The sequence below is a fragment of the Gracilinanus agilis genome, chromosome 4 (assembly GCF_016433145.1).
Source record: "Gracilinanus agilis isolate LMUSP501 chromosome 4, AgileGrace, whole genome shotgun sequence".
NCBI classification, from domain to species: Eukaryota; Metazoa; Chordata; class Mammalia; order Didelphimorphia; family Didelphidae; genus Gracilinanus; species Gracilinanus agilis.
Window position 1 is genome coordinate 224,226,135 of NC_058133.1, and position 9,056 is coordinate 224,235,190.

Here is a 9,056-nt window from a genome sequence, read left to right on the forward strand (position 1 = left end):
AGATATAAATGATGAAGGAAAATATTTAAAACTATGCCTAGCTAAAGAGATATTGCTAAAAGTATTTAAAGACTGCTCTGATAGGCCAGGTACATGGACCAAGTTTGAAAGCCTTAAGCAATCAGATGATGAAACTCCCTCCCAGTTTATTGACAGACTTATTAAGCTGGGAGGGAGATACATAGACCTTGGCCTTTCTAAAGAGAGGAATATAAGTCAAATTAGGAGACAATTTATAAATAACTGTTGCAAAGTGATCCAAGATTATTTTAAGACAAACTGCCCAAACTGGTCTAATATGGACCTGGAGAAATTAAAGAGGGTTGCAGTTTATGTATCAAAAGGCCATGAACAGAAAAAGGAGAAGACCAATGACTTGCTAGAGACATTAAGAAAGTAACTAAAATCTTTAACTGAAAGAACTGATAAAAAAGAAAAAGAGAATGAAGGTCAGCCAGTGGCCATTTCCCCTTTGCAGGAATCCCCAAAAAGGGGTCACATAATGATGAATTGTAGGAACTGGAAACAAGCAATTAGAAATAATAACTTCAAAAATGACAACTTTAGAAATAATAACAATTCTAGAAATAATAATCCAAATCAGGCAAATGATAACTCACACCAAAATACCTAACAAAATTATATCCAAAGTAGAGCTCATCTACAATATACTCAGGGTAAAAATGCCCCTCAGACTAGAGGACCCCAAGGTAATACCAAAAGATCTTTATGAAGGTGTGAGGAGGGTGCTTAGGGCACTGGAATCAGAGTGCACAACCTTTGATTTCCCAGACCATAATGTCTTTTTTTTCTATTTATTTTTTAATTTTTATTGATTACTTAAGAAAAATTTTCCATTGTTACATGATTCATGTTCTTCCCCTCCCCTCCTCCCATGCCCCTCCCATAGCCAATAAGCAATTCCACTGGGTTTTACATGTGTCATTGATTAAGACCAATTTCCATATTATTGATATTTGCACTAGGATGATCGCTTAAAGTCTACACCCCCAGTCATATCCCCATTGAACTATGTGATCAAGCGATTGTTTTTCTTCTGTGTTTCTACTCCCATAGTTCTTTCTTTGGACGTGGATAGCATTCTTTCTCATAGGTCCTTCAGAAATGTCTTGGATCATTGCATTGATGCTAGTATAGAAGTCCATTACATTTTATTATGCCACAGTGAATCAGTCTCTGTGTATAATGTTCTCCTAGTTCTACTCCTTTCACTCTGCATCAATTCCTGGAGGTCATTCCAGGTCACATTATTAATAATATGAATTATTTGAATAATTTGAATTAGAGTAATCACTTAGAGTCTATATCCCCAATCCTATCCTCATTAAACCATGAGATCAAGCAGTTGTTTTTCTTCTGTGTTTCTACTCCCACAGTTATTTCTCTGGATGTGGATAGTGTTCTTTCTCATAGGTCCTTCAGAATTGTCCTGGATCATTGCATTGCCCCACAGTGTATCAGTCTCTGTGTACAATGTTCTTATGGCTCTGCTCCTTTCACTCTGCATCAATTCCTGGAGATCATTCCAGGTCACATGGAATTCCTCCAGTTCATTATTCTTTTGAACACAATAGTATTCCATCACCAACAGATACCACAATTTGTTCAGCCATTCCCCAATCAAAGGGCATCCCCTCATTTTCCAATTTTTTTTGCTACCACAAAGAGCGCAGCTATGAATATTTTTGTACAAGTCTTTTTCCTTATGATCTCGTTGGGGTATAAACCCAGCAGGGGTATGGCTGGATCAAAAGGCAGACAGTCTTTTAAAACCCTTTGGGCATCATTCCAAATTGCCATCTTGACCTTGATGTCTTAATGCTGGTTTTCACTATCCACTGCCCCTGCATAGTGATGAACCTCATATAACCCTGAAAGTTGGAAATACTGATTATGATCGTTTCTTGGACACGGGGGCCTCTAGATCTGTATTGATGAGTACACCTGATTCTGATTGTGATTCCATTCACTCAATAAATGTAGTGGGAGTATCCTAAAGGTCCCAAAACTTTCTCCTTAGATGGTGTCTTTAAGACCTTTAGCAGTGGAACATTCTTTCCTTCTAATGCCTAGCTCCCCTATAAATCTCCTGGGGAAAAATCTTTTATATAAGCTTAAAGCCACTTTAACATGCTCTCCAGATGGCTCTATGTCACTAGAATTGCCTGAGGAATCCTTGAATTTGCTCCCTGTACTTCTTTCAGGCAGTCAGGAGATGAAGGAGCCTCCCATTTTTGAAATCCCAGATGATATATCTGAGTCTCTCTAGGCAACATCATCTTCTGATGTTGGCCTACTTAAATTAGCTGATCCCATTCAAATTAGGACAAAATCTGACCCATCTCCTTCCGTTCCTCAGAACCCTCTATCAAAAGAAGCAATTGAGGGAATTATTCCAGTGATAAATTCATTAATTGAGCAAGGAATAATAATTCCATGCACATCTGAATATAATACATCCATCCTACCTGTAAAAAAGCCCAAATTAGGCCCTGATGGAAAACCTTTTTATACATTTGTCCAAGATTTAAGGGTTGTAATTAACCATGTTATAAAATGACATCCTGTGGTTTCATACCTAAACTCAATTATCTCTAATATTCCTAGCCCAGCTACATACTTTACTGTAGTAGACTTGTGTTCCTCTTTATTCTCAATACCAATTCATGAGAACTCCAGGAATATATTTGCCTTTACCTGGAAAGGTTCTCAGTGGACTCGTTTGCCCCAAGAGTTCATGGACAGCCCTACATTGTTTTCACAATTTTTGAGTGAAGATACAGATATTATTAAATTTGAGTATAGTCATTTAATTCAATAAATAGATGATTTGCTCTAGGCATCCCAAATTATAACAAACCATTTACTTTGTATGTACATGAACAGAGAAGGGTAGCTTCACATGTTTTAACTCAAACTTTGGGACCTGCTCAGCACCCAGTTGCTTATTATTTGGCCCAGCTGGACCCAGTAGCTTTAGGAGCACTACAGATGTACCTGCTATAGGTTTGTTAGTAACTAAATCTGCTAATCTAATATTGGGGTGCCCTTTAACCATAATGTGACCACATGAAGTCCAAGCATTGTTGCTATGACATAGAACACAGGCATTTTATGATCAGAGAATTACAAGGTATGAGGTAACCTTTTTGAATAATGAAAATATTACATTAAAACACTGTGCAGTTCTAAATCCTGCAACTTTGCTTTCTGATTTAACAGTTTCAAGAAAACCTTTGTACAGTTGTGAATCTTTAGCGTCCATGTCTGAAAAACCTCAAAATGATCTTTTGGACACTCCTTTAAACAATCCAGACCTAGAATTATTTACTATGGTTCTTCTTTCATGAGAGATGGTATACGCTACAGAGGAGCTGTTGTAGTCACAGAATTTGCCACTCTGTGGTCAGCTTCACTGTCCTCAAATATAAGTGCTCAAGGTACAGAACTGATAGCTCTAAAACATGCCTGTATAAATGCCAAAGATAAGAAGGCAACAATTTACATAGTCTCTAGATATAAATTTGGAATATGTCATGCAGTGGGCGTGGTTTGGCTTCAAAGGGGATTTTTAACATCAGCTGGAAAATGTATAGCAAATACAGAAATTATTAATGAAGTTCTTTCTGCCCTCTGGCTCCCTGAAGCCCTATCTGTAGTTCATTGCTCTGCCCATACATGTGGCACTGACCCTGTCTCCAGGGGGAATGACTGGCAGATACTGCAGCAAAGCTTGTGGCCTTAGAAGGGCCTGAGTTAATTTTAACATTGGCAACTATTGATGACTTAAATCTATCCCTTTCTTATAATGAAAAAGAAGTGGGAAAAATGGAAGCAAAAATTTAAGGCCAAACAGATAAATGGAACATGGGTATCATTTGAAGGAAAACCCCTACTCCCTAGAAGTTTTTAATTATCAAATTTTCCAATCTGTTCACAAAAATGGTCATTTTGGTACCCAGGGCATTGTGGACTCTGTTAAAAGAGTATGGATAGCCCCCCACATAACTACCATTGCCTCTAAAGTGTGTACAGCCTGCCCTACCTGCCAAGCATTTAATCAACAAGCCTTTCATGGAAAAGCTTTTGGTGGGCATCCTCCATCTTACCCATCTTTTGAATACCTGCAAATTGATTTTATCACTATGCCAAAAGCTGGACAGTATAAATTTTGTCTAGTCATAGTAGATCAGTTGACCAGATGGCCTGAAGCATTTCCTACTGCTTCAGCCACAGCGGCTTTTTTTGCCAAAGTGCTTTTAAAAGAAATTATTCCTTCCTTTGACCTGCTAGTATGCATTGATTCAGATAGAGGAAATCATTTTACCAATTTGATTCTGTCTCAGATTTATTCATATTTGGGGATAACTTCTAAATTCCATGTACCATACCATCCCCAGAGCCCAGACCAAGTTGGAAAAATGAATAGAGAACTTAAAACTATGATTGGAAAATTGTGCACTGAGACTCATTTAAAATGGCCTAAAATTCTCCCTCTGGCCCTATTTTATCTTAGAAGCAGGCCCAGAGGAGATCTACACATCTCACCATTTGAGATGCTTTTTGGACATCCTCCTATACAGGCTAAGCCTTTCTCCCCTGCATACTGTTATACAGATCATTACTAAGGAGAGGCACTTCTATTGCCTCATATATATGGGATTTGCAAGACAATTTAATCTGGAGCAGCTGTACAAACAGGTCTTATAGACTTCTTACTCCATGACTTGCACCCAGGTAACAAAGTTTATATAAAGAACTTCTAGTGTACTGGGGTAACTCAGCCTGCCTATGACAGTCCATTCCAAGTCCTGTTAACCAGTCCAACAGCTATCAAAATTGGAGAAAAGGAATCTTGGATCTATTGCTCACATGTAAAAAGAGCACTTTCTATAGCTAATGAGTAACTATATCCTATCATATTTATTGTATTTTACTGATTGTTTGCTTTAACATTTCATTGTGTTTTTAAGTTTATATATCAAGCAAATCTACATTCTGTTACACTATGTTATTTTAAGCTACTATATTTTTGCTATTGGATATTCTGTTGCACTCTCTTTATTTGTACCTTCCTATATTTGAAAATATTTTTTCAATATATTTTTCAAAAATATTTGAAAAAAATACCACCGCAAGACTCCACAAACTAGTTAGAAGAAACCTATATTAGTAACCTTTAGATTAAGTTAATGTTTTTTGTGAATTTTGAGAATTTTGTATTTCTTTGAATGTGTATTACCTACTGTACTACTGTTTTATAAACCTCTTACTTTGTAAAAATCATTTGCACTCACACTGTGGATAATGGCCAAGTTAAAAAGGAAATGGATCTCATTTTTATATGAAAAACCTTTGTATTGTACCTCTCCTTGGTAGACACAGTGTGTCTGATTGTGAACTATATATTTTTGATATTTTTTATTATTGCTTTCCCCTTATATGTGCAATACAATATTTGAGCTTTTTCTTTCTTTCATTTTTTGTACCTTGAAGCACATGTCACCAGTATTAATTTTGCACTAGCATAAGTTTAAAATGTCTATTAGTTCTAAATGTGAATGCGTGGCCAAAAGCTTTAGACTATGGAAACCTGCCACTGGTTATTAAATATTATGGGACTTTACTTAATGAGTGTGCTGGATTCCAGGAGAAGGGATCACAAAGGAGCACAGACTTAACCTGCACAGTGCCAAGGAAGCACAGACTTAATCTGGATAGTGCCAAATGAGCACACAGGTCAAAGAGACAAATCATTCCTGGTAGGATTGGTGAGATTCTGTACCAAGACAAGAGGACTTGAACCTTGTGTGAGGTTCAAGGTTACAGCTGTTTGACATATGTTGGACGCAGGACTCCTTGTACCACGCTTTCTAACAAGTAACTAATATTGGCTGTTCTGGCTCCCCTATCCCTGTGAGACAATGAAAAATCAGGCCAGGGAATGCTATTTCCCATCTGCTTCAAAAAGTTACTCCCTTTTCTGTCTTTCATACTGTGGCAATTTACTATAGTCTTGGTTGCTGAGTGGGTAAGTACATGATTGCTGTTACAAGCTTATTAGACATAAATCACTTTAATTGGGCCCTGATTCATGGACCCGTTATAATTTTATTTTTCCTTACTTGGGATTTTTACATACAAGTCTTGGATATTTTATATTTTACCAGTAGTTAACTTTTTTCTTTTATTTGGGTTTTTGTGATGTTTTTGATATTTTTCTTTGGCAATGATTCATATACCTCATACCTCAGCCATGTTTCCCTGTGTGATCTCTATGTTTGTCAATATTCTCCTCAGGGGGAATGTATTATTATCCTATTTTGCAGGGTTATCTTGCAATATTACCCTATTTAATCCTTTAATTTCTTTTGAGAATAATTTTAGAATAAGAGACTTTCTACCTCCCAAAATCCAGAAAAGTGAACTGCTTGCAAAAGGTGCCATGAAGATGCCTGCAGAGATGACACACTGCACCAAAAGATCCTGAGTGAACTTTTGGATGTGCTGAATTGAACTATGGGAGGTTGAATGCATTTCATTTTTTAAAAATGTACACTTTTATGCCAAAGGGGACTGCCCCTAATTGTGTGTGTGTGTGTGTGTGTGTGTGTGTGTGTGTGTGTGCATGAAAGTACCTAATATTGGTTTTGTTTCTTTTTGTCCCCAGCTTATTGTAATTTCCCCTTGGAACTGCAATATTGTATGTATCTTTAGTTGAAGTTATAGGTTTGGTTATGTTTGCAAGATCCATTGGAGTGACTAGTCTCCCAATGGATCCCAGGGGGCAATGTGTGTGTTTTAAAATGTTGTACCCTGGAGACTTCATTTCCCAGCATTCTTTACTCTTCCTGGGGTTCCCTTGTCTTACGTCCCTGTGTTGCGCCTGGTGTGGGTTTGTTTATAAATTTGCTGAAACCCATGCTGAGGGTTTTGCTTTTTTTCTTTGGCTTGAGCATGGCAGGCTACTGGGTCTTTGGCTCTTTTCTCTGCTCACTCAGCTGAAGGAACCCCTTCCTCTCTCACTTTTGTTGTTATTAAATCCTATAAAATTTAAATACTTGGGATATTCACTTTTAGTCTTACAATAATCAACAAAACAATAAATCAAGTGCTGATGCCTGAGATATAAATGCTCACATTGAAAATTTAATAGTCAGTTCCAGTATGACTGGTTATAGCTTACCTCTGGCTATAACTCTTACCTCTTGCCTTAAAGGTAAGAAACCTTAGAATCAAGGTCCTAAAGAAGCAAAATTGGATATTTCTGCCAATCAAAGGGTAAAGGCTTCTGTTGTTGTGAGGAAGATTAGATTAGGTATTGATTGTGTATTGATTAAGTTGTACATAGCAGGAAGGAGCTGGAGCTGGGAATTCCAGGATGGAATGAGAGAGGAGGAAGTGTGTCTGTGCCCTGAGTGTGGACTCCATTAGTGGTGGGTAAAAAACTGTTGCCAGCCTGGGAGACCTCAGAGCAAAGGACACCCTGTTTCCTGTTTTCCCCTGGGATCCTGTGTGGTGTGGCATCTAGCAAAAGGACAAGATCTACAGAGCCAAGAGAAGAGGTGAAGTTTGAGTACTGGAGGACAGTGCTTCAAGCAAAACCCTTACTACTTGGTTCCTGAGACAACTTTAGCTCCTGGCATCCAGAGATCATCAGTGGATTGCAGTGAGAATCCCAAAGCCACAAAGCCCTAGCTGTACTCAAGCCTGGCAGGTTTCAGGTTTGAGGGAGAAACCCAGAGACTCCATTTATAGCTCCTTGGGCCCTGTTAGTTTAGATCACTTAGATAAGAGTAGAATAAGTCCTCCCATTGCCCTGTGGTTTTATCCTTTTAGATTTTAAGTATAGAAATCCTTTCCCACCTTTTAGTCTAACATAATTAAAGCTGTTAAGTCCCTTTTACCTTGTTAGCCTGTTACTATACTCTGGTCTAGTGGAAGCTGGGTGACAGTTAAGATCAACTGCCATTCCTGTGGAAATCCAGTAAACTCTGGTCTCTTCACCCTGGTCCAGTCTCTCATAAATCCTAGAATGTGTTCCCACAAACCACTTAGTTTATTGTAATATCCCTGGTGACCCCATTACCTCACTTATATTTTCCTACACTGTCTATTTTGAAAAAGTAGTATAGCATCCTGGCCAAGGATGAGGTTCAAGGTAGCAAAGATTACAGCTGCCCATCAAGGAGTGATATCAGAGACTGGTAAGAGACTGACAATCTGGATTTGGATGAGGTATAAATCCATTCATATTTTTTATCATACATTAATTTTTCCACATACCTATTAACAGCTAAAGGAGGAGCCATTTCAGTTTTCAAAGCTTGTAGACTTTAGTTTCAGTTTTTAGACATTATTCTCTGTAAGAAGCAAGACCAACTGAGCTACTCATTCATCAAAAATGCTGTGTTCAGGGGCAGCTAGGTGACTCAATGGATTGAGAGCCAGGCCCAGAGATGGGAGGTCCTAGGTTCAAATCTGGCCTTAGACACTTTCCAGCTGTGTGACCCTGGGCAAGTCACTTAACCCCCATTGCCTAGCCCTTACCACTCTTCTGCCTTAGAACCAATACACAGTGTTGATTCTAAGACAGATGATAGGGGTTTAAAAAAAATTTTAACTGTGAAACCAGTAAAGTTTGTGCTCAAAAAATCAACATTCTTTTGCTCCTACATCATGTTCTTGCTCTCTCAGCTGAATGTCAGCTAATTCTTAGCTGATAATTCAGGTGTTAGCTAAGAAAGTTTAACATCTGAATGCTACCAGGGATACTTGCAACTTAAAGGATGTTTAGAATTAATTATAGGTAGGCCAGGAGGCTGGGAGAAATCTAAAGGAGACTTCTATCTTTCCCCTCCTTCCAACCATCTTTTTTTTTTTTAAACCCTTGTACTTCGGTGTATTGTCTTATAGGTGGAAGATTGGTAAGGGTGGGCAATGGGGGTCAAGTGACTTGCCCAGGGTCACACAGCTGGGAAGTGGCTGAGGCCGGGTTTGAACCTAGGACCTCCTGTCTCTAGGCCTGACTCTCA